Raw genomic sequence first — 27,405 nt, forward strand, 5'->3', positions numbered from 1 at the left:
GTCCCAGCTCAGATGAGAAGCACTAGAGCTTAATTCATGTAGAGCTGTGCCCAAACCCTGCCTGTTGGCTGCCCGAGGACAAAGCTGTCGTTTGTTCTCCTGCATTGGCTTGTCTGGAATCACCACATGGGTCATGGTGTTCTCACTGAAAATTCATCCTAAGTCTCTTGGAGTGTTGGCTTCCAAAGTATGATATCTGCAGAAAGAAATTTGAGTGGTCTCTGCAGAAGGCCATGGGCTGCAGAAGCTGGGAAAACCCCTCTTCAGTGACCTCATCTCTGTGGACTCTTCCTGCCTTCTTCAGCAGGATGTGTAGAGACTCCTTACATGATGTTATCACGTGCCCTACCCGAGCCAGAGACCCACATCCTGATCTCATCAGACCTCTGCATAAAACCCTTTGTGTTCCCCTCTTTGCATGTGCATTCTCTGGATCCCTTGAATCCTGCAGATGGGAATACCTCATCCCCCCCTGTAAAATCCCCAAAGGTAAAAATAGATTTTTCCCATGAGGTAATTCCTAAGACCCCAAGATTGTCAGCCTGGGTTGACATCCTTGTGAAACCCTCTAATTGTAATAGAATGAATATGTAACCCCCCTGTTAAATATGCAAACCCTAAATCCTTTAAATATGAAGTTGTAAATCCAATAAACTATTCCAATTTCTTGTCTCCAAACTGGGATTGTGTTAGTTTATTGACCTCTGCACTGGAGACCTCTGAAAAACTCTCCTAATGCAAACCTGCTAAACATTTAGGGAAAGAGATGTGCTTGTCACAGGACAATTATACTCAGAGCACTTAGACAAGTTCTTCAAGCACTCATTTGGGTTGAGGTGGAAGCTACTAAACCCTGTTATCACAGGAAGGCTTGGAGGGCATGGCAGCTTTGTTTTTACTGTAGGACTGGGCTCCCCTGCACTCTACTGCCTTACTTTCTTTTTGTCCATATAGAGCACACCTTACATATCAATATATATATATATATTTAATATAAAAGATACAGGAATAAGTACCTCCAGTAGGGCATCATCTGGCATTGCCTGGGTAGCACATCCCTTGAGTGAAAGCAGAACATCCACATTAATGCTGTATTTCATTATTTTTAGAACTATTGGAATCCACATCCTCCATGGACTGTTGCAGAGAAAGATACCACGAAGTCCAAAACAAAGTACTACTCACAGTACAAAGAGTTATTTTGCTTGTGTTCAGCACTTCTTGTGTTTATGTGGACGGTTGGATCATATTAGTTACTCAATAAGATAAAGCTGAATTGGAATTTATTGGATCCAGAGGGATTTCTGGTTTCCTTAAAGCGTCAAATGCATTCACTCTTTAAAACTGAAGAAAGAGGAGAATGACATTCGTGATCCTATTGGGATCTGCCTTGCTCAACACAAACCAACATTTTTCTGATGGTTATCTACCTCTTTAGCTTGAATTAGTTTGGTCTCTGCAGTGGTGTTTCATGCTCACTTGTCACTCTGAGGAGTCCAAGCGATGTTTTAAGGCTGGAGAGGAGGCAGGTGTAGTTCTTGGGTTTGGGACACAATTTAGCACACTAAAATGACTGTCAAGCCTGTGACTGTCACTGATTGTTTCCAACAAATGCATGCTGTTTTTCTTACTCAGTGAACTACTGTGATTAATTACAAAAGGACTAATAAAACTGGTATCATGACTGAATGCCTTTCAAAATAGCATGTGATTGGTCAGTCACACGTTGTTTCAATAAATGCAGAAAATTAGCTAATGAACTCCATAGCATTTGTTGCATAGCATTTGATCCATTAGATTATTTTAATGCTATTTTAAAAGACCTATGACATTTAAATAAATTAATCTACAAATTGTGGTACGTACATGTAGGTTGCACCAGTTTTTTGTTCATGGCTTATAGGAGATAGTATTGGAAAAAAAATAGGATAATAGAGTACAATTTTAAGAAGTGTGTTCCTGGAATGTGATCCTGTTCCTTTTTTTTCCCTATTCCACCTCAACCAGTTGACTCTATTCAATCTGATCTTTTAATGAAAATCCTGGCAATATACAGCAAGGACTTATGTCTTGCAAAACTTGGACATATAATTTTCTGTTACTCTCTGACACATAAATGCAAGCTGTATGTGTATGTCCAGATTTCTGACATTGCTATATCTTACATTTTTTTTCTCCTTTTAAGGACATTTCAACTAAAACCTGCTGTGTTACACAAGTATTTAGTGTCACCTTGTAAATATGAGACCACAAAATAGGTGATAAAATAAAAAACTAAGATGGAACAATACTTTTGTAATCTAAAGATCATATATATTTTTCTGAAATAAAGCAAATTTCATGTAATTAGATTTTCTTTCTGATGAAACTGCAGTATGAGGACATTTATGATTTCTGAAGGTTGAAAATAAAGATGGACATAGAGGGAGATGCTTTCCAGGCTTACACCCTTGTTATTCTTCTACTTTGCACATCTAAAGACTGTACTTAATTTCACCTGAATCTTCTTTCTTCTGCTCTCAGAAATGGAGATGGTGCTGCCAGCTTTCTGATAAAAGAACTGATAGAAACTAGCTCTCACTTTTTTTATCAATAAATTAATATTAAAGATCCATTATCCAGTCCTTTTGCTGTAGCTGCCTACAAATGCAAAATATGTTCTGTATGCAATTTCATTACAGTCAGTGACAAAAGAAAAATACTTCCTCCTTGTTTGTCTGATTTTTGGGGTCATGTGGTGGCCACACTGTGGATTTTTGGCGTGCAAATATGTGGTGCCAACATAGAGTGGCATGTGAGTGCTAATATGCACTCACAACTTTTACAAACAGATTTAGTTGCATGATAATATTGTGAACTAGGTATGGAATTTCCTCGTTATCATGAGCAGTTGTTTGAGTCTGTAAATGTGTTTTGGAAAGATGTTGAAGGAACTATTATTCAACTATAGGAAACAAACCTCTAGTTCTACAGTGCCAGTAGGTAATTAATGCTATTTTTTTTGTGCACAGCTGTTCAGTACCTGCCCTTGTTTCTATATGGCCACCTGCTGTACGTAATATACCCATGCAACCCACATGAATGTATTCCCTTTTCATACTAGCAGCTCGTTCTGTATATCTGTAATAATGGGAAAATGGTTTGGTTTTGTTTTTTTTAAGTTTCTCTGCATGCACAAGGACTAACAGTAATAGGTGAACAGATTTCTTCTGTTAATTTTGGACTTGCTTGCACTCAACACTATATAAGACAAGTTTAGAGAGCGTTTTTATGCTGCATAAAATATTTTCTCTTTTAAAAGACAGAAGAATGCCAAGCAATTAAGGTGCATTACTGTAGTACTTTAAATATTGTAACACAAACCTGAAATAATTGAATAGTTCTGAAACCAGTTGTGCATTCCCAACATTTCCTTTTCTATTTTTACTTTGTCAGCCTGATGCTTTGTCCCCTGGGAAAGCCTGTTTTATTGTATTAATCAGGGAATTCTTGCCTTAGTCAAACAGAGATGTGTAGAAGGACTCATATTTCTTCTTTTTGTGGGGAGGAAAGCAAGCAAGCAGACACAAGTGTGAAGTATGTTTTCATTTCTTCTGACCCCCTTTTTGCTAGTTAATAGATTTTGTTTGTATGTATGTATATAAGGCAAGAGATAAGAGAATGAAAGTCCTGAACCTTGCAGCTCTTGACTGCAGAGAGTTGGTGGAAAACATACTAAGGAAAAAAACTTGGAGTTTCTTTATAACTCAAGTCCTTTATAAGATATTTTTAGAATGGGGGAATAAATGAAAACCTAGGGAAAAAATAAGACACATTTGATAATAAAATACAAATATTTAAATTTATGACCTTTCAATGCAGTTTTCAGTAACTCTATACTAGGAATGACAAAATCTGTACCACATCATTCAAGGAGTACCCAGAGTTAGTAATTAGTTCATGAAAGAAAAAAATACTCTCTACTTTTAAAGAGTACTGGGAAATGCATTTCAGCAATGGACCACTTCACTGGATTAAACTAATTTACAATGTACACCTTAAAGGATTTTTTTTCTTAATTCAGAAGGGGAAGTGATTTATGAAGTATTTATAGGTTTTTATGGGATTAAGTCAGGTAGTTCTCTCTTACAGGTTCATGCAAGGTTTCCCTGTGGATATGGAATTTTACCTGATTGTGCTTTAATGGAGGCAGCCTGGTTAATGTGCAGAGAGACGTTTTCAGTAAAACCGAGAGATCAGGGGAGAAGTTCTGGATGTCCTGACAAGAAAAGTATTTTATATACCATATATATTGCATTTCAAATTGTGACTTCTTAGCTTGGCAATTATTTTTCATAGTTTTTTAACCGTGTATTTCTTTTCTGAATTAGTGTGAAAAGCTTGCTTTACCCTTATCCATCCATTTCTCTTTAATCTTTCACTTTTTTATTCTACTATTTCTTAAAATGTAGAGGTCAGGATGCCCTCCCAAGCTTTTTCTTGGTCACTGACCTACTTCTATATACTTCCGAGTCACCCTGCTCAAAAGCATATACCCTGAGCTCTCACTTATCTGAATTATGCCCTATTATTAGAATATATGTCTCAATTATCAGAATATATGTCCAATACCCCTACAACAAACTCTGTACCTGACTTCTCAGACAGGTTAGGCCCACATGAATGTGGGTTCACACCTCTACCAGTCAAAGCTGACACCTCTGAGGTTTTTGAGGCTTAACCAGTTGTGTCTCTCAGGAGTAATTTGCTTGTTGAAAGCCAGCCAGGCTGCAAAGTGTTTTTTCCCTGTTTGTGTGACTAAAACTTCCCTGTGAGTTGGAAGCTCCTGTGCTATATATAGCCTGTGAAGGTATTTAAACCATGTGCATGGTCTTGCATAAAAAAAATACCCAACCAACCAAACTAACCCAAAAAAACCCTCAGATCATATCTCTCTTGTTGCTATTTATATCCTCTTGGATGATTTTGTTAGATTGTGCCTGGCTACGTTCACTCTACTGAGAGCTGTGTCATAAGCCTTTATGGGAAGTCACAAAGATACACAGGGCAAAGATTCATGTCCTTTAGCATTTATATTCTAATCATATTTTTCTAATTCAAAATATAGATGTATCTCAACAAATGAGGCAGAGTTAAGTGTTTCTTTGCTAAATCCCCGCTTCTGTGAAGCTTGCCAGACAATCAAGTATATGAGAACTGTCACATTACCACAAATTAAATTTTTCTTTTCCTTTGTGGACAGCTAATGCACCATCAGGAGCTCAGCTCAGCACAAGCCAGAGGTGCTTGTCCAGGTCAGAAAGATCTCCAGAGCTTGGAAGCACATGCAGGCATGGTAAGGCAACAGGGGAAGCTTCTGCCATGAACAGTTCTGAGTGACCAAGATTTATTATTCATCTCACAAAATTGTGAGATAAATAAAACTGCCATTAAAAGGTAAAAATGAAGGCTAGCTTTAATTCAGATGACTGAACAGAAAGAGAAGGAAAGATGTAAGCCAAGTGGCCTGAGTTCTGTTTAGGTATCATAGTTGCTTCAAGCAGTTGAACTACATGATTAAAACAAATTCACAGGATAATTTTTGTTATTGATATAATTCCTCTCTGAGTTTAATCTCTGATCTCTAAGATCTCTGTTCATTTTGGGAGGAAATTACAGACTGGAGAATACAAATATCTACTGCTAAAAAGACTTGTGAAACAATTTTCTGCTGTGGTGACAGAGCAAAGGACAGAGCGAGTGTTCCCCTAACTGTGAAAAGGTAGCTGGGGACAAAGAGGTCTCATAATCTGATGGTCGTATGCTGAAATGGTTTATTCTTTAAGGAGTCTAGAGTTTGGAGGATTTACACTAGTATAGAACTGTCAGCAAATAACATCCCTGACACTATAACTAATAAACTTGGCTGTTTCATTTTATAAGGAAAACATTGTATTTTAATTAAAATAGTCTGGAGAAACGAAAATTGCAATAAAAGGCTGTTTAGAGAGGAGGCCGCACATAAAAATGTAACATTTTGGCCCTTCAAACTCTCAGGAAATAGGCAGATATGTTCTGGGCTGATTACAGCGTTACAGTTTACAGTGTGATGCTGATAAAGCTATCACAGATTTACACCAGGGAGTGGAATGAAGTAATTTTGCTCATCTAATTAGGCGAGTGAACAGCAAGAAATACTTGGGAAAATGTCTGTTAGCAGTTGGGTCATGGATGCTCACACAGAATGTGATCATATTCCTGGGACAAGGGGTTCACCAACAGAAGCTGCCCCATGTTTTACCTCCAGCACTGCCAAGGGGGGCCTGTGTGAGAGGCACAGGCCGTAGGCAGCACATTTCTGTCCCAAATAGGAACAATCAGCAACTGGTACAACAGCCACTACATATTATATCTAATCAGTGCTCTGCAGATGGACAGAGCAGATTCCCATCCTGAGCACCTCTCTGCCATCTTTCCATAGCTCCTGCCTGTGTATCCAGTGGATAACTTCACCATTGCTCCCAGGAGCCTGGCACAGAACGTCTTGATGGATGTTCTCACACCTACCTTTTTTTGCTGATTTAAATCAAAAAATCCAGGGCAGGGAAGCTGCCTTCCAGCTGATCATCTGGGTTTAGGGAAAGCAGGAAACTCCAGCTTCAGGACCTGTTCAGTTATGTGAGGCAACAGCGTGTGCTGATCCACAGTCATCTTCTTGGCTGATAGAAACACAACTGCTCTGAAAAATTCAAGGATCATGCAAATTTTAGCTGTCCTGTGTATGTCTGAGCAAAATATTACCCAAATGAATAATGGATTACCTTTTCAGCCAGCAGCCTTGTCATGCAAGCTGTTGGAGACCTCAGTATGAAACACTGCTTTACCAAGGAGGGTCTTGAACCAGATTTGTAACAGTCTGATGTTGTCAAGTGTTGCTGGCAGCAACTCGGTGTGCAGTGGCCATTATGGAAAAGCAGGATACAGAACAAACTTGGGATCAATCCAGTGATCAGTCCATCCCATGGACCTCAGAGGTGTCAGAGAAGATACATGAGGTTAAATGGGCCACCAGTTCAAGCAGAAAAACACGCACAACTTTCATAGGTGAGAGCATGACATCTCACTGCTAAACAGGGGACCTGCAGACACGAGAAACTTAAATGTGACTCAGCCTGGCAGTCCCACTGCTGCAGCCCAGAACATTCAAGTACCCCATGGAGTGACCAGGTGAATAAACCCAGACCATGTCTCTGGGGGCCAGGAGTAGATGCCTGGCACTGGGACACTGACAGCTCTGCAAGTCCAGGCTCCATCTCTCATGCTGGCCAAAGACAGTGTCTGTGTGCAGCTTGCAACGGGTGTCTTTAAGGCAGTTACACTTTTCGGGCTTATTTTTGTAGCTTGAAAATACAAAATCGCTGCCCCACACAGCAGTTAGAAGTAGCAACAAGCCAAATTTCCTATAAACATGCCAACTATTGTTCTTTTCTTGCGCTACTGTTCATTAGGGTTGGTACAGATTGTCTGGGGAAGCAGATGATTCCATCACACTTCATTTGTCATATACTCAGCAACCTGCTCATTGATGCAGTCTGTCAATGCCTTGTTCACCAACTGCTGGAGAGGAAACTCCCACAGGTCAGCTTGTAATTCTCCTTATAAAAAATTTGCCCACCAAAATCCCCTTCTCTCCTTAAAGCTTTGGGCAAGATGTAAGCCATAGAAGATTTCCACAGCCACTGCAGGCCACAGTTAGGTTCACAGACCCATCTTTCATGGTATCTCTTTCTGCTATTTTCAGATTTTGCTGTTGCATGTCACCCATCTGTGACAGGATTCAGTCTGAAATGATGGAAGAAACAACGACCTGTTGTCTCACCTTAGTGTTTGAGGAGGTCCTACAAGTGCCCTCAATGAACCAGATGTCATTTGCTGTGTGTAAGGCCTCTGAATGAAACCCTGTGTGTGGGGAGTGCATTTGAATGCATCAGTGTTTTGCAGTGCGACTTAATAACGAGTAATGCACAGGATTAAAGAAATGTTATTTTTTAAAACCAAAACCGAACAAATCCAGGTGTCCTGCTCTACCATGGGATACGAGTGATGGCTGGATTATCCATTTTGTGTCTTTATAGCCCGTCATTGACATTTCTTGGTGCTTTTAACAAAACTATGAACAGGATGAACATGTGAATTTTGTCATGAATGGAACATGACCATGTAGATTTTTTTCATCCCTACTGAAATCCTCGACACATAAGTGGAATTAACTACAGAGGATTCTGACTTAGAAGTTTTAGTTTGTAGTCAAGACCTCTCTCAGCTCTAGGACAAGATTTCAACAAAAGAAGTATTTAATTGGCTCTTACTGCAGTAAACTACTTAAATTTTATAAACAATAACAATAATTCCAGATGGCAGGGGATTTTTTCATTTTTTTTTAAATTTTGTTTTTCATGAGTTAAAGAATAAAGCTGAAATATCCAGTTTGTTACTAAAATACAGTTTAAAAAGAGTATTTTTATATCCATGAAATTCAGTGCATTCACTTACAATGTGAATTAAGTAAAGCATAAAAATGAGCATTCATGGAAAAGAAAAAGATGGGATTCGCTGCCTCAGGATGTTTTGAAAAAGGGATACACAGATCCCGAGTTATCAATATGAGTGTTTTCTAGAAGGCTGTCTGGGGTGAATTGTGTCCCTTAAAGTAATTTTAGTGGAAGTTGCAATATATGCAGGGTTCTGGTGCTGAAGAGGATATTCTGCTTATCAGATGTTGCACTTGGTACCAGCAATCCAAGCTGGCACAAAGTACTTCATCTTTCCCATTGCTAGGTCTGGCCTCCTACGCATTCAGGAAAATTATGAGGTTTATTGTTTCAAATTCTTGCCCATTTTCCATAGGAACTGACCCTCTTCCATGAAGCTGGAGTGTTTAGGGAGGAACTCCATCAAAAGAAACTTGGAAGTTTATGCATATCTACTCATAACAAGCTTTAGTGGCCAGAAAAGTGTTTTATATTTACTCCGTTTGCCAGTTTTCTTGCTGTGGTTGACAGAAGTAATTGCTGTTGTGAATGTATTCAACCTCTCACAAAATCATTTCCTTTTATCAATCTTTATGCTTTTATCAAACTTTGAAGAAAAGAGTTTCCTGACCAACAATACTTATAGCTATAAATCCTCATGTATCTTAAACAAAATTAATTAAAGGCTCTAAGACAGTTTAATTAAAGCTTAAGAACATGGAATCACTATATTTAGCACAAGGATCAAAGTTCCAAAATCCAAAGTTCCTTTTTGGTCACAAAATTCTGATTTACAAAAGAGAAACAGACTTTTTAAAATCATTTACTCACATGAGTAGCATGCACGTAAGTCAATGGCCTTTTGGTTTACTCTAGTCTTCAATGGAAAACCCTTAAAACTTAAGAATGTGCTTCCAAACTGACCCCTAAACCAAAGCCAGTTGGTTACCTCAGTCCTCCAGAAGGTGCTGGTGTGAGTTGTGCCAGTAATAAAGGTTTAGACTAAGCAGAAGAAAAAACTCTAAGTGGCTACATTTCACAACATGGGATATGATCACTGAAGACAATAAACACTAGCCTATTTTCCAAATAGGAACATATAAGTTTAAAAACCTTCCTATATCATTAATGAAGTAACTAAATTAAGCAGAAGAAGTACTTTGGCTTATAAAATGAGAAAAACAAAACACAGGAAAGGAAATCAGTCTTCAAATAGCACACAGCTGAAGAGTGAGACACCAAACCAGTCTGTCAGTAAAAGCACAAAGAGATTTTTCAGTGATGGTCTGCCACTGATAGGTGTGTCTGTCAAGGCCTGTACGCCGTGTCCATAAATGTGCAAGCATGCCTGTGTTCTCGAGATGGCCATGTCAGCTAAGGTTCAACAAAAGCATTCAAAACATATGTCTCATGGGTATTTTCCAGAAAGAAGTACAGTTGAGGGGAAAACCAAATAAATAATTCAATAAACAGTCCAAATGAAAGTCAACAAAGAAACGAAATGGAAGAGGCTCCTTGCACGTTCTTCATGGTTCTTTCCTTAAAAAAATTATCTACAGGGCCACAAATTATAAACAAGAAAATTCTCATCCTATTATCTGTCTATTTCTTTGTAAACAATAGACTAAATACCAATGAAATAACTGAATACATTTGTGCCCAGAATTTTTTGGATACATTAGAAACTGTCTACAGACAATGTCTATATCTGCACTTGATCCTATTTGGGCTTTCCATCTGCAAACACAGAAATACTGCAATAAGCAACCTGCAGTATAAATACTCAGGTTATTTGAATATTACAAATTTGAAATCTTTTCTTAATTTTTTTCCAAACTATTGCTGGTGACCGTCCCCTCAAAGTTGCCCATTCCCCATTTGAAACACAGCCACAAAGAGAACCAGGTGGCACTTTTGTGAGGTGAAGGTAAGGGTGTTTTATTCCTGGTATTGAAGTATAAAAATTAAATAGCATACCAACAAATATGGCAAATTTTAAGTGCTTTACTCCTCATGCCTCCTCTCTGAGCCTGGGACAAATGCAAACCTTACTCCACCTGCTGAGACATGTACACCCTTGGATACCATGTGAAATAAGATTCATTTCCCATTTACACACTGGGGAGTAAGGCCCAGGTTGAGTGTTTACTGAATGCTCTATTTCACTGGGCTCCATGACTTTCTTTACTGAGTATTTCTTGGCTGGCACCTCTCATTCCTTCCCAAATGGCGCAGATCAGAACCAGAATAACTCAAGTTGGGAGCTCCCCTGGAGGCCATATGATGTGTCAGGTGCTCAGGGCACAGCTAAAGTCTGAGTTAGGCCAGGCTGCTCAGGATCTTGTCTAATGCAGCACTAAATGCCTACAAGGATGGAGAGCCCACAAACTCCCTGGGTTACCTGCTACAGTGCTTAAGTACGTTAGTTGTGGATTTATATCCAGCAGAGTTTCCCTAGATGCACTTTGTGACTCCTCTGTCCCATCCTTCTGCTTTGTATCTCTTAGAATAAGAGTCTGGCTCTGTCCTCCCTGTAAAAATCGCCCTGAGAGGGAGCTGAAGGCAGCAATGAGATGCTCTCTGCCTTCTGCTCTCTGTGCTGAACACACCAGCTCCCTCAGCCCCTCTGTACATGGACACAGTCCAACCAAAATCATCTTGGTGGGCCTCTGCTGAGCCCCCACTGTTTAGCAGCATCCCTCTTGTCCTGGGATACCCCAAGTGGGACCCACTACTTATTGTGTGACTCCAAAAGTGCCACATGGAAAAGAATAATGACTTCCCTCAACTGGCTGTCTGTGTCTATATTCCAAAGGTTGCCTGTTTATTTTAGAGTTCTTGATGATCTGGGAGTCAGCCTGGGCCACTGGACAGCTTCTGTGTTCTTAGGTTTTTTTTTTCGGTGTGTCTTCCAGCATTTTTTTTTTTGGGGGGGGGGGGAAGCACTTCCCTATCTGCCTCCTGCCTTGGGGGTCCTGCAGACATTATTTTTTCCCTCCATCCTGACCTCTAGCCTGTCCTTTCTGGAGTCACTCCTGCACTACACTCATTTTTAGCTTTCATCTATCTGTCAGAGTCCCAGCCCCATCACATACTTTGCAGTCATGCTGTGTAGCCCAGAAATTATAAATAACTGATGTGCTTGCTTTATGGCCACTCATCACGTCTTTGTGCTTGAGCATGGAAGAACTTAGTTCAAAATCCAGACATAATACAGGGGTTTCCAGTACAGAAAGAATGTTTGTAAACAGCTTCCACATAGTCCCCTTGCATTAGGAACAGGAAATGCTGTGGTATCTCAACTATTGCCACACAAAGGACTTCTAAGCTCTTACTTTTTAACACTCTTGGACAGTCACCAAGTTGCTATATTCATCCTGGCATCAAACCACAGAAATTCCCTTCGTCTGGTACATATGTTTTCTTGTCAGTGAGGAGGACCTTAGGAAAGAGTGACAGAAAATATGTATTGTGGTCGTCTGTGATGTTGTTTCAGAAAAGTCTTGCAATGGGAACAGATTGAATGTATTCATACATTGCTATGCATGAAATATGTCTCAGTTGTGTGGTAGCTGCAGAGAAACACGATCTCTGCTGTGCATCCTTGCTTGTATTGATGCTGAGATCTGACAAAAACCTTCCCTGCTTCACCAGCAAGTCATATCTCTTTGCTAGCTAACACATGCCTCTACTAAATGAAGAAGTACAGCTATGCAAGATAATTGTAGTTTTTTTGTTAATGCTAATGCAGCAAAAGCAATACCTATATACTCATCCCTGGCTTGTGGACAGAAAGGCCAGCCCAGTACCCGGTGAAGCTTCATTTTATTCTGTTTGGGATGAATGTGTTAATCATGGTTTTATGTATGTCTTGCACCAGGTTTTGCAAGTTTTTTGGTACAATGCTGGCACTGTAAAGTGCTGCTGATATTAAGCCACCAGAGTTTTGGTGTATTTAGAAACCAGGCATGCTTATTCATAACTATGCTGTTGGGGCAAACTTCAGTGCAGACAGTCATGCTGGCTTCCTCCACAAGATTTGCTCTATTAAAGTTACTTTTGTCTATCAACTCTGTCCAATACCTGTGCTTTAGTTTGAAAGCTGTGAATATCTGCCTCAAACTACCTGTTTTCCTGCTCTGTAGAAACACAGATGTTTACTTTTTTCTCATAGCCTCCCATTCACAGACATAAGTGTGCCACGATTTGTGTCCGTACAAATCAGAGACACAGGTTTGGAGCAGAAGCTGCTTATTCACATTCGGGTGCTCACGTTCTGCCTGGTGTTTTCTAAAAGCAGCTGGTGAGCAAGAGGACCCAGACAATTTAGTTCTCAGTAATGAAGCCCCGAGAGGCCACACGACTCACGCCCTTCGCGTTCCCGCGGATGATTTCCATCAGCAGCCGGCAGGGATCTGCCTCTAGGAAGGCTCCCAAACAGATGCTCCACACAGACTGTTCCTGCCTCTCTGTCACGTCTTTGCCTGCAAGGGAGCTCCAGGCTACACACGCCTGAGAGGGGAAAAAAGGGCAGGGGAGACAGAGCTAGAAATTACCAAAGCCCCAGTAAACTACTTTAAATCAAGGGTTAGCAGATCTCACAGGCAAGGGGGAGGAAATCCCAGGTTGGCTTGGAGGGACTGTTTGGTCAGAATCAAACCTCTAGGGATAGAAGGGTTGTCATGAGAAAACTGGAGAATAGTGAAAGATTTCTTCATTGCATTACTCAGAATCAGAATGCCTGTGCAGCAAATTCTACTGTCCTTAATGCCAGGTTTGGTTCTGGCTCCGTTGGAAACAATCTCCATTATAACATATTTGAGGTGTGATTATATATAGGCATCAAAATGTTTTTCAAATATTTTTTGTTTGACCTTTGCTATAAAATGAAGCTATAAAATGTCCTCTAGAGCTGTGCCTCGAGATGCATGTTTATGACCACAGACTAGTGCAGGCTGCAGTTCCTCCTCAGACAGTTTATATTTCTGTTTTTTACAAGTTAGACTGCTTGTTTTCTTTAAACTTTCAACATTGACAAAGGAAGCATTTAGTAACAGTTTTTTAACAAGAAACATGATGCTTCAGTAATGGAACAAATATAATGTTGAAAATACATATAATGTGAATTACTTTGCATTTGTTCATTTAACATTACACTATAGTCTAAGCTTGCTAATTAAGTTTCAATAGCAATAACACATTCGAAAAATATGATGCATGATTTAAACACCTATTGAAAGGAAACAAAAAGGCCAATATTACATTAGCTTTCATGCTCCCATCTACCAATGTTAATTTCCCTTTTATTTTAAGTAAGATTTGCAACCCAAATGGTGCAATAGCAAATATTTGCCAACACAAGTTTTTTACATTAAGCAAGACCATTTCACTCAGGGTTTTTTTTCCCCAATGAGTTTTACTAGATTATGCTTTTATGTTATAATTGACAGCTTTAGTTTTAACCATTGGAAAGAAGAACTGCTGCATCTAAATATAAGGTCAAAAAGTCAAGAGATGAAGTCTCGCTGGTATCCAATGATTTAGGATCAGAATCATTCCCACCTTCCTGAAATTTCATCAATATTGAGTAAGACTACTTATAAGATTCATTGTCTATATGCTTGATTTTTTTTCCTAGCAAGTCAAGAACTGATTTAAGCCTGGATTATTTGAAGGCACTTACTTGCTGCGTTTGATTTTGACTGCAGTTTCCCTACCAGCCTCATAAAGTAAATTAGAAATCTCCTCATGCCTAATGAACTCAAGTAAGGCCAGCTTACAGCGAGTTGCTGTCTGCGTGACACCACTGTCATAATTTGGTTTATTTGGCAATGGTGGTTTGGATGAGCTCCAAATGAACTTGCTCTTTTTATGTAAAGCAACTACTTTCTTCTAAGAGTCTAAGAGTTAAAGTTGAACGATCGGTCAGTATGGTCCAGACAATCTCTGTGCTGTCATGTGTGCTGTTAATTATCCTTCTTCCTTTATTTCCTATGTGATACATTCATTAGGCTGAAGCATGTATTGCTTAATGAGACATTTGACTTTTTATTATTGTTTCCCAACTGTTCAGGGAAATTTATATTTGTAAGTTTAAAGCGCAGTCAGATTGACAGTGATAGGCAGTTTGGCATTAGGCACTTTTTTCCAAGATTTAGTCCAACACTGTCTTATTGAATGCAGCTGCAAAATTCAGATCTTACAGATGGTCACCACAATTCTCAGAGACTAAAAAGCCAAGTCATCGGTGCCAGCTTATGTAATGACCCTTTAAAGTACTGACATGTACAAGAAAATCCACGTGCCTTTACAGTGACTTTTTTTCATGAGTAGGCATGGCTGGAAAGGGAGACCTTAACTGTGTGATGCCCACTTAGAGTTTGGTGTAACCAGAGCTGAACGTGAGGGTTTACACTTTGATTGTGTGACTGGGAAGTAACAAAGCCAGGTTGTTAATGATAGCTTTCCCATGGTGGGGGGAAAGAAGGACTGCAGACAATCTTTGCTGGCTTAGTTTCTCTCCGGGGTTCATTGACTTTCTCAAGGCAAATAATGATAATTCTTTTGCATCTGAACCCACAAACTCTGCTTTTATTTTCTGTGGGTTGTTCTGCAGGGAGAGGAAAAAAAAATAAAATCCAAATTAAGCTGCAGTCAGTAAACCGGGATTCTTTTTTTCCCTTCCTCTTTCTGCATGCCTAGTTCTTATGGCTCATATTTCATGTAAGACCCAAACATAGCCTGTAATGGTTTGTAAAAACAACTAAGAGGGGAGGTTGTTCCAAGGTTTCTCATTTTCTTTCACTACAGTTGGAAATCCATCTTCCAGCCCTAGTGGTCCTGCTCTTTACTCTGCCACTGACATCTTTACATGTTGCTGGTTGCTGATTTTGAAGTCACAAAGGGACAGTTACAGACTGAAATAGAAAATAAGAATTGGAAAGGCATAAACTTAGGCAAAAAGGAGCAGCTCCTATTTTTATACAAAAATAGGGTCTGCTGAACATTCAAAAGGGACAGAACTTCCTCCTGACAAAGTATAATGATTTAATTTTCTCTGCTACTTCTTTGAGGCATCAGCACCTCCCTGAGAAGGAGGAGGAAACTGCACAGTATTTTGAAGTGCAGATGATCCAGCAGGCAGTAACACAGATGGCATAACCTCTCCTACAACCCCCTATAACACTTTCTCTTGATTTTTCACTAAGCAAATGGTATGTGCGTAGAATTTATTTCAACATGATTAAATTATATTCCTTTGTTTCCCTGGTTGCAGAGGTCTTGTTAAAAACCTCTAAGAACTGAATTTCTTGAAGTGTTTTGCATTAATTAATCATGTGTGATTTAAATATGATTATTAAATAATATTTGAACTATTATTAAAATTTCATATTATATTTTAATGACATTTTTAGTCTCTCAATAAAATGATAGAATTAAAAATTACATAGTCTCAGTTTAATTTGGTCTATTAATGGGAAAATATACAATTATATATATCTATCTCTATATTTTGAGATAATTGTTTTGACAGCAGGAAGCAGGGTAGAGAGATACTAAGTTCTAGATGCATAGCTAGACCCTGTTCAACTTTAGTTTAATAAAGTCAAACCACACCAATTTAAATCAGCTGCAGTTCTGGCCTGTGGTTATGTTGTTTTTCGTTTGGACAGAGGGATGTGCAATACATCAATTAGTCATATAAAAGAAATGATACAAGGTTATCCAGCCAGAGAAATCATTATGCTATTTGATTTTGCACTGTGGGTGATCGTGCAGTTTTTATTCCCAGAAAGAAAATAAGAAAATTGGTCTAAATGTTATATCCTCTGACCTATTTAAAAGAGCTTAGTAACATTAAAAAGTCGCTATTGAACTAAAAGTCACTACCACAGTGCAAAGCTGAAGGCTTTGAGAAAATCATCAGTGCCTGGAGAAGTGGAGAGAGTTTGGGAGGTGAGAAGAAAGAGCACTTGGGACAAGGACAGTCCAGGTATGGGGAGAGGGGCTTGAAATCTCTGAAAGAAATAAAGGAAGGGAAGGAGGTTGGATGCAGGGGCAACTCACTTTGTAGATAATAAAAAAATTAGACCTTAGAAGAATATGCATTCAAGAAGTCTGCCAGAACCCTGAGTGCTTTCTGTTCTCATTGCTTTTCTGCTCTCTTCCCCCTCCATCACCTCTAAGCTCTCTGGTTCCACCAGCAGCCCCTGCACAGGTGAGGCTGCAGCACTTTGTCACACATCCAGTTACCCTGCACCACCTCACAGCAGAGGTTTCCACCTGGTTCTTTCTGGTGCCTCTCAAAAGGCCCAGACCACAGATGTTCCTGCCAAACACCACCATAAATATTTGTTGCCACAGTTACCACAGTAAAAACCCCTAAATGCTCAAATAGGCACACTATTAATCATAAATACTCTGCACCATTAGGTACTATGGGATGCATTTCCAACAAGACTTCCAAACATGAGTGTTGACAGACAGCAAGGAGCCCCTTAGCTCCTGGAGAGCCCCCTGCTGTGGTCCCACCACCCTTCAGTGCCCTGTGCCTCTGGCTTGGCTCCAAGCAGCTTCCACAGGGTGCCTTTGCCTCCCAGCTCCGGGAGCCCTTTGGACATGTCACTGTTTCAGGGGTTCACCTGGGGTGGCACCCTCACACCTGACATAAAACACAGCTGCTTCCCTCCAGATACAACTTCCATAAACCAGAAGAAGCTCCTGGACCTCAGCCTCTTGTGTTTCCTTCTGCTGGATCTCTCTTGCTGCTGCACTCCCTGGGGATTGTGCAGAATGTTTTAATAGTGCTGACATCGTGACTCTGTGCTTACCAAAATATTCACATTGCCCAGCCATCTTTTTGGGGGTTTTTTTGGTAAGCAATTCTTTCAACACCTTTTTCTTACCAACTCGCTATATTGAAGGGAAAAACACCTAAAATTCACCCCGTACTATGCAGAAAACTGTCAAGGTGTTCATGAAACTACTGACATCTGCCAGATGCTCATTTAAATACACCGCATACAGCAAAAGTGGATTTGATTAAATGAGGTCTTGCAAATATATTCTTACTGCCTGAGATTAAGCCAAGAACCTCTTTTTTTTTTTTTTTTTTTTAATTCCCCCCTAGCCTAAGCTTATCTGTACTTATTCCAAGGAGCTGTACTGACATGCTCTCCTTGGAGATTTTTTTATAATCTTTGGCATAAGCAAAAGCCTTAATAAATTCCTTGACGTTTGCTGTTTATTTAGGGCCAATATAAACCATCTATTATATATCCTAATCCTTAAACGACCCTTAAATGGCAATTTAATCACATTTTTCTCAGAATCAATACTGTTGCTGGCAAAAAATCCATCTAGGACTGCTAAGGACTAATATTGTAGTCTAATGATCATGACTACTCTAATAAATTCAATCCATTTTACTGGGCCTTGTCCTTCACTGGAGTTCCAGAAATTGCAGATTTGGAGTCTAGACAGGGTTATAGTTTTTGTGTAAAGTTGAAACATGAAGTTTCTCGCTTGTCAAATGAGTGCATTTTTGCCACACAGAAGGAAGAGTGTTCCTTCAGTTATCAGATATCTTATGTGCTTATATTCAATTTGAAATTTCCACAGCTATGACTAAAAAGCAATCTTTTTTCCGAGTTGTTTGCCAGTTGCCCAGTGCTCCCCTGGTCCTGTTTAAAGCCCCTGGTCCTTCTGTTCCACTGCTCCAACCCTCCCAATGCCTGATTACATTCTGATTGTTCTTGTCCTCTTGCCTTTCATTGTTCCCTGCATCACTAACGTCACTTTGGGTTGCAAACCTCTCTACAGTTTAAAATTAAGAAACTTTCCATTTTCTTCTGGAATTTCACCATGCTCTGGAGCTCTTGTGCCCATTGATCCCTGCAGATACCCTAGTTCCAGGGGTCCTGGTCCCTCCAAGTGCTGCTTGCCGCTGGCCGCAGGGAAACATCTCAGCACAGGCTGGAAACACGTGGCAAAGGCAGGACACTGACCCATGGCAAGGCCTCAGTGGGGGTAGAAAGAAGCTCTTCCCCAAGGGGATTGTGTAAAATTTCCTGCAAAGTAGAAAGCAATAGAAAGTTTCTTAAGTGAGAGCAAGAAAAGGGCCCACATGCTCTCTTTCAAAGTCTAAGAGGGCTGGCAAAGTCCATGTTCAGATCATTTTATTTTTATCTGCTTTGAGTTTCCTCTGTTTCATATATGACCTTGTTCCAGATATTATGCAAACAAATCTGACTGGGTTTTTTGTCTGTTTGCTTTGAATGAGGGTGCAGACAGACCTCAAAGTCTTGGCTGACCTGGGATCCTGTCTCCCTTCCTAAACTAAGAGTGCTCTGGTCACCCTATCTGTCAGTGCACTGCTCTGTCTCCTGGTAGTTCCAAACTAACACACACTTCCCACAGAAGCTGCCCCCTGCTCTGGTTTCTGTATGCTGTGACAAACAGGACAACATGGTACGTTTTTTACTGTGTACTCAAGTTTCTTTGACTGGACTGTGTTGGATTCCCCATCATCCCCTGGATGTGAGAAGATAATCTGCTTTCTACACCTTCCATCTGAGCTGCACTGACTGGACAACCTCTAATTATTTTATCAGGGTTTTGTTCATGTCCTGCAGTAGTCTCCAACAAAATTCTGTCCTGGATCCCAGTTCCTGTCTTTTATTAGATTTTCAGCACCCTCTTTTCATATGATGTTTAGAGATCTCTGACTGCATCTCACAACTTCCCTCTTCTTTCCCTCCCCTGATCAACATCACTTATTTATTTCTTGCCCAACACAGAGAAAACCAATATCAACATACTTAGGAGACAGTCTAGAAAGCACAGTTATTCAAAAAGAAAAACGGGCTGGGTTCATTTGTTTAGTAAGGAATCTTCTGGAAGAAGATCATTGCTTTCATAAGGAATTAGCTTGATGGTTTTCATGAACACAGTTTTTTAAGAGACAAGAGAAAACTGGAAAAGAAATTATTTAAGTTGAACCACGAGATGCAAAGAAGAGAAACCACGACCCAGAAACTGCTGGGTTTTTTATAGCTGTATAAAACTTCAGTCTCTAAATGGAGACCTGGATGAAGATGAAAGATTATATAGAACAGCTACTATTATCTGTGGTAATCTCTACAATGCCATGGACTTTTTCTAGAACTGATTCCCTATGGGAACTTTCAATGAGTTTATTAAAAAAATAATAAGGTTCAGAAATGTTATAAGATACTACAAAATTTAATTTAGATAATCCTGGAGGATTTAATTCTTGCATATTTTACTGACATATTTGAATACACAATTATGCAGAGTTCCTGTTTTAGTTATAAGATAATATGCTTTAGAGTAGATACAGCATAACAAGTACAGAATAGTTTTCTAGAAGCATAGAAATGTAAAGGTCCTCAGAATATCTATATTTATTTTCTCACTCGTGATTTTATTTAATTACTCTATTTATTGACAGTATTTAAAAGCAGGTGAAACTGTAAGACCACGTTATTTACCATAAGTAAATATAAATAATTATATTTACTTTCCTGCTTTTACATTATCTATTTTTTGGTACTTTCTAGATATTACTCATCACTGCACATGTTTTCTGTTCATGTTTCTCCAGGTATGTATTCTCTGGCCATCACAGTCTCTCACATACAATATTGAAAAAAAATAAAGGTGAAGAGTTGGACACTTCAGCTATGTGGGAAACAAGAGATATGGAAAATGATGGGAGAACTCTTGAATCTTAGTACCTGAGCAAAATTACTGTTTAATGGCTATAATCAGATTCTGATAGAATCATGCAAGTGATATATTGATATAAAAAAGTATAACAGGTTCATTAAGACAGTAGTTTACATTGTGAGGTTGACAATACATAGGAAAGACAGAATTGCTTGAAACCTCTGATAATATTGAGGAGTTTTTTTCTTCTGCAGATCTCCAAGAAAACTCTGGTTAAGTATCTCTAGGCATAAGTATTTTACTATTATACTTCTGGTTTTTGGTTTTTGGTTTTTTTTTTAACTTGATGAGCTGTTACCTTTAAAAAAGTTTTTAGAATCTCTTCTTTAATCACAAGGTGGTTTTAATTGTGTTGTTCACAGTTCTGGTAAGAGGTACAGATGAGTGGCAGTGCCGGTTTTTCAATCACACTTCAGTAATTTGATTTGTGGCATAACAGTCCATCCCTGCCTCATGGCAGAGGGAAAATCAACTAGTTTTTACCAAAATAGATGGAAAAAGACCCTTTCCTCAGAACGGATTAAAAATAAACAAACAAACAAACAAATAAATAAATCCTCTTTAGGTACAATCAGGAAAACCCAACATTTAGCACCATGAAACCCAGCTGGGCTGGACAACAAACGTGCCTCAGAAGAGTCCTTGCTGCAGATGCCTCATTTTCTCCAGTTTTCACTCAAAATCAAAAGTCTAAATGTCCAGTTTTATCTGCTCTCAGTTTCATTCTTTACATAGTAACTCTTTTTTTTTTTCTTTTTCCTTTTTTCCCCGTGGGAAAATGCATATCAGATACAGGAGAGTTTCCCTCACCTCCAGCAGATTTAGGGGAGCTTACGGATCTTCAATATTCCAAAGCGACCCTCGAAGCTTCTGTGCAGATCGAAGGACAATTCCCTCCTGTTCAGGCGTGGAACAAGATGGCCAAAAAGGTTAATTGCAACCATTTCATGGGAAGGCCTGGCGTGGGATGAGTGCCTGGAGTCAGAGCTGGAAAAGAGTGTGGGGGTTGATTCCCCAGCTCAGAGCACCGAGGGAAAAGATTGACCATGGTAGGAGGCTGAACAAGCGAGTCTTTGAGGTATCCAAATTAAATCCAGATATCAGGCAAGGACTGAGAGGGTTCACATGGCTCAAAGGACCCAGAAATACTCAGGTCCTTCCTGGTAGACCTCCGAACCTCTGAACTGCAACTCTGCCTCTCCACCTTCCCTATCTAAACTTACACCTGGTATTGTCCACTGAATTTCTGTGGAATTGGGATAGTAAATTCCTCCTAGGTCCTGAGAAAACCACCTTAAAATCATTGGAAAAATCAAACTTCGTCTAAGTGAGGATATCTAAGCGAAGTTACACTTAAGAGAGGCATCTTTTAATGCAGTTTTAACGATGGTCAATTTTCAAATGTCTCAGGTTTGTAACACAAGGACTCTTCCAAATAGAAAATTTTCAAAGTGTACCACGTAATGTCAATTAGCAAGAAGAAAAGCATGTAGTTGCACTTTCTGTTAACAGATGGAAAGAGCAGATGAGCCCAGATAATTTAATAAACTGTGGTGGTATTAGTTTTAGATCCAAAACACTCTGAGAAAAAAAAAAAAAGTTGGATTTTCCCCAAGAACATCAATAAAACAAAAATTAACTAACACCCAAATATAAAAGACTAATAAGCACATCACTAAATTTTTTGCCAATTCCTGTTGTAATTTGGTGCAGTGTCACCTTGACACAGAATGCTGTTGCAGCAAACCACAAAAAGAGAGCCATCTGCATGTAATAGAGATTAAATCAACTGCACTGTGGTGAGAATTTCACCAGGCAATCCTTTAGAAAGGCTGTTATGAAATGTTGTGGGCTCCTGCTGGGGTTGGGTTTCTATAAATTGTTTTAATTGTTTAAAATCGTAGCTGTGCTAGGCTTTACTGAACAGATATACAGCAATGCAATTAAATGGGCAATACATCCAAAATGATGAACAGAAACAACTGGAATGAAGATTCTTGTTCAGTTTAGGATTTAGCAAGCCTGCCAGCAGGCTGATAAATGCTCCTTCCACTTCTTTCCCTGCTGTCTGCAACAGAGTTTGAGTGTGAAAATAAACTGCACACTGCTCACCTATTACATAGATTTTATACCCACCTACAGGTATTTCAGTGTCTTGAAAGAACCAGAAACATACACTGGACACTACTTACAGGAGTATTTATTACTAATTCCCATTCAATCTGCAGTAAAATAATGCCAGGAAGCACAAGCATTTTAAAACTGCATAAAATTGTGAAATATCTTATTACGATATTTCTTTTGTTTTAATTTTTTTTTAACTCCATGATCTGTCATCTTTAAAATTATTTAAAGTCTCTTGTTTAATAACAAGGTGGTTTAAATTATCTTGTTCACAGTTCTAGTGAGAGGTGTAGATGAGTGGCAATGCTCTTTTTAACAGAGGAGGTCTTCCCAGCTGTCTTCTTCGACTCTCACCTTTCTTCAGTTCTGTCCCTCCTCCTTGTAAAGGAAATATTCTGGCCTGACTCCCCTCTCTTCAAACTGCTTCCCCTGAATTCCCCCGTGGTTTTGAGCACTGTTGCTGTGCTCTGGACTAACACAAAGCTGCACAGGTTTTATGTACTTGCCGTGGACTGGTCCTGGAAGGTCTTCCACCCCGTCTTAGCCTGGGAATGCCACATGGAGGTGGGATGAAACCCTTCTGGCTCAGCTCAGACACTGTTATTTCCATTTTGCTGTTATTTGAAGGCACAGAATCTGCAGCACCTGTGTGGTTTCCAGGGTTTCAGTGGGCTGCTCTCAGGTGGAAGTGTCTCAGCCCTCTCCAGTGTCTTGTTGTATGCACAGATAAGGTGGGACATCTCAGAAAATAAGAAATCACTGCTGTTGTGGCATGGCCATAGGGTGAATAATTACCAATTCAATAGGAGCTTCTAGCTCTGCCAAGTTGCTAAGAGAGTACAAAAATGGGATAGGCCTGATGTGACCCCCCTGTCCTGCCAAAAGCAGTGAAGCTGGGTCAGTGACTAAAATGAATCCACGAGTTTGGTAAGCAAATAAAACAGACACTTGTCAAGGTTTTCCTGACAGAGCTGCCTGAGATTTGCAAACTGCATGTTCAGACTTAGATCAAAACCACAGAGCACATTGGAGGACAGATTGGATTTGAGCTCTTCCAGAAACAACGGAAACTTGATATCACTTCAGGTCAGACACGAAACAAAAGAAGTAAAATCTTCATTGCAGAGTTCAGCCTGTGGTCATGTCATGTGAAAGAAGGTCAGATTGCTAGAGACTGTGCTAAAAGCTTTACTCATAGATGAGTTCAGATATCAAGACAAGTAAAAACAGCTCTGTAATATTTGACCTAAAAACACTGCAGCCTAGTAGTATTAATTAAATGGGCTTTGGTTAAAGTCTGCTAAATAGGCAGCTAAAACATTAACTCAGAGAGCAAAGTAATACAGCTCAACAGAAAAAGCACCAGAAAACTCTTCAATCACTTTTAACAATTTGGATTTTGCTGCCTTGAAAATGCTGCATGCATAAGAATCTATATACTTCTGTGGATAAATCAAATATATTGGTAAACACAAAAAGGATAAAATTACGTTAGTGTCCTTACAGTAAAAAAACCCCAAAACCTTCTGAACAATTTTTAACCTTTTCTATGGTGGCTCTGGATGATGTTGTTCTGTGTATATTTGAAGAAAGAATAACATATTTTTGTTTCAATATAAGACTGCTTTAGCCGTTTTAGAATAACAACGTGTCACACACGTATCATGAGACATCTCAGACTGTAGCAGGCCAACAGTTTTTTACTCTAGCAAGAGCTTAACATTCTCAATCACTTTCTTTGAAACTCGACTTTATTCTTCACTGAAAATGTTAGAGAAAATAAAAATATTTCCATTTCTCCCACTCTTTCTCTATCTGCAAAGCAAAGTTGGCATAAAGTATGTGTCATACATGTCAATAGTCATTAGGGTATGTAAGCTTGTAGACTGCAGTACAAGTCTGGGTGGACAACAGTATTTCACAAGATTTGTAGCATCACTAATCTGGCAGTGAGGAAGACCACAGCTACTGCACCTATTTAATTTGGTTACTTATTGTGCTATTGTGGCTTCTCCAAAAGATTTTTGTGGAGTTCTTTTGTTTGAAGGTACATATATAGACCTATACAGCTGTACCTGCACTTAAACACATGCTTATATAAATATTTGCATGATTAAAGCCAAGAGCTGGAATTTACTGTGTTTGTTGATAAGCCAGCCTTGTCATACTTTTAAAAAGGCAAAAGGCTTGTATTCTTTTCTGAACTGCAGGTTGACTTCACATAAACTCAGATAATCATATTATTATGAACTTTATACTTAAACTTATTTTTTCTTTCTTCCAGAGGGAGAAAAAAAGAATTAACTAAATTTCCTAGGGATAGGGTAGAAATACATTATGCTAATTATTCCAGTGGGGAACAGTCTGCCAACCCTGAGGGAGGTAAGTGTCTGCACTATCTGGCAAATATCTAAGGGTACCTATGGGACAATGACAGGGAGAACCACTGCCACCTTGAAATAATTTGCTATGTCAATAAAGCTATTATGAAACAATATCAATTAAATTAAACACATAATAATGGAAGGATCACATAAAGACATACTCCCATTCACCAACATAAATACGTCTGCCTCTGACCAAGGGATTCCTTGCAGCTAATAAGTTTCATGATTTCCAGACACAGACTGACTGCAGAAGGAGCACCTTCTCCATGCATGACTCTGCACACATCGATCACTGGATATGAAGTCAGGCAGCAAGTATTGGGAAGCCAAAGAGGATGCCCCAGGTGTCACAGAAAGTCTAACATACATGTGCTGTGCACACTCGCACAAAATGTGGTTCACTGGTTCTAGGGCAGCTGTTAAAAATGCTGACACAAGACGGAAAGAGTGATTGAACAGGGGAATTACGCAGCTTTTTCTCCTGCCCTTCCCTGCACTGTCCTCAGTTACGAGTCTTTCCCGTGCCTCTCCCTTTTAATTACATTAACAGGCTGCTGATGTGAAAACTCGTCATTTTTGTCCCCAACCCAAACCTTCTCTCCCGCCAACCTTTGTGCTTACACTTGTTTGCCCAGCCAGACTGTCCAGACACCAACTCCAGCCACAGCTTCCAAAGGGAATTGATAAAGCTGTTGTAACCTGGCCTGGCCCAGACAAAGGTTTGGCAGTCTGTGCATGGACAGATGGCATCCTACGGTTCCTGCACTCTGGGCTGTGGCACACACTGGCCTTTTCTTCATCAGAGCCATCTCTGACCAAAGAATATTTTACCTGCAGCAGAAGGCAGGGAAAAAGCCCCTGGCCATACTGGCAAAGACTCAAGAGAAAAGCCAGTTATATCTAATGCAATGGAAGAAGTTAGAAGATTGTGGAAAGACTTTGACCACCAGAACCTATAAGAACAACTCGCACAGGACCCTGACTGCCCTGGAGTTAGCAGGAATTTCAGGCTGCTGTGACGGACAGAAGCCCATTTGGGAATTAATTAATCCATTAGTGGTGGAGATGAAGCTGGAAGCTTTACAGTCTGCTTGGATGTGTGGTCTTACCCTGAGTTAATGCACAAATTTGGAGCATGCACTGCCATCTGTTACTTTTCCAGAATTCCTAAGAAACGACACACGCCCTCAGCCATACACAGGAGGATGAAAGTATTAACAGGAACATTGGTCACGGAGAATTGTGTGGATGGCAGAATTTGGATAGGTGGGGCAGCCAAGTCTGTAGGGCAGCAGTTCACTTTTCCATGTGAATTTAATCTGCCACAGCCACAGAGAGGTCCGGAGCCAGCCCTGTGGAAAGCAGGAGTACATTTGGCGTGGCCTTAACCAACATCTCCTCCCTGAATGAACTGCTGAGGACCACGATGGCAGCCACACAAAGAAAATCCTTCCAGGCAGACTTTAATGGGAAGCTGGGGCTGATTCATCAGAAGTATCTAGTCTGCCTTTCATGAGGTTTAAATGCTCACGCTTCAAAGTCCTACAGCGGTGGTGCTTGGAAGCCTGGTTTCTCTCTCAGCAGATGCTCCACAGGAAGCATCTTAAGCTTGTGGAAAAAAACCCAAACAATTAAGGCCTATCAAGTGAGATTCAATACAGGATTTCTTTTCAAGAGCAGAAAAACAAGTCTTGCATAAACTGCTCAAGAGCCCAGATTAATGAACAAGGCTGTGACTATGCAAACACGATTCTGGTGCGGGCACAGGGACTGCTGGGGTGAGGAAGTGGAGAGCTGGATGTTGGGTCTCAAAGATATAATATTTGCAGAGAGAGATTTGAGAGGTCTTTGCAAAAGGCCATGGGCTACAGAAGCTGGGAAAAGCCCTCTTCATTGACCTCATCCCTGTGGATTCTTTCTGCCTTCTTCAGCAGGATGTGAAGAGACTCCTTGCATGATGTTATCACATGCCCTGCCCTAGCCAGAGAATGGGCGACCTGATCCCATCAGACCTGTGCAGAAGACCTATTGTACCTTATCTCTCTATGTTCCCTGAATCCTTGCATTCTGTAGACCTGAATACCTGTTCCCCTCTGTAAAATCCCCTAAGATAAAATGGGTTTTTCCCTATGATGTAAGTGCTAAGACCCAAAAGTTTGTGATTTAGGCTTTCCCCTTTACCTCATCCCTATAAAGTCTCTTATTGTACTAGTTCTGCCCCCCGATGAATACGTAAACCCCCCGCTGAATACGTAGACCCTTTAATGTCCTTGTTCTGAATTTCTCACATTCTTTTAGTTTCAAGGAATAAGGATCACTGCAGTGGAACAATATAAAAAATATACAGTTTATATGTATATTCTTATTTCTGTCTAAATCCCAATATGTAGATAAAGGAATGGCCTGACATCCAAGGACACTAAGAGACTGAAAAAGAGGCAGAAGCATTTTTCTATCTTTAACCTGCTATACCTACAGTGATAAAAAAAACTAGGAAACATCCAATATAGCAGTGCAACTGAAAGGTAAAGACACGCTTTCCCCTAACAAATCAGTTTTGAAAAGACAGCTTGAAGAAGACAATTCCAGAGCAACACACAAGAATTTCAGTAAGAAATTATTTCTATTATTTC

General features: G+C 39.8%; 1 long non-coding RNA gene across 1 annotated transcript; it reads right to left on the reverse strand.

The window, feature by feature from the left end:
- Positions 1 to 542: 542 nt before the first annotated feature.
- On the reverse strand, positions 543 to 6,703 carry LOC127471260 (uncharacterized). Its single transcript, XR_007904608.1, has 3 exons — positions 6,547 to 6,703; positions 4,169 to 4,258; positions 543 to 1,137 (listed from the first exon to the last, which is right to left on the reverse strand). It is a non-coding gene; the product is annotated as an uncharacterized LOC127471260 (long non-coding RNA).
- Positions 6,704 to 27,405: the final 20,702 nt, after the last annotated feature.

The sequence above is a fragment of the Manacus candei genome, unplaced genomic scaffold, assembly GCF_025592945.1.
Source record: "Manacus candei isolate 608988 ecotype Guabito, Panama unplaced genomic scaffold, ASM2559294v1 h1tg000023l, whole genome shotgun sequence".
Lineage (NCBI taxonomy): Eukaryota > Metazoa > Chordata > Aves > Passeriformes > Pipridae > Manacus > Manacus candei.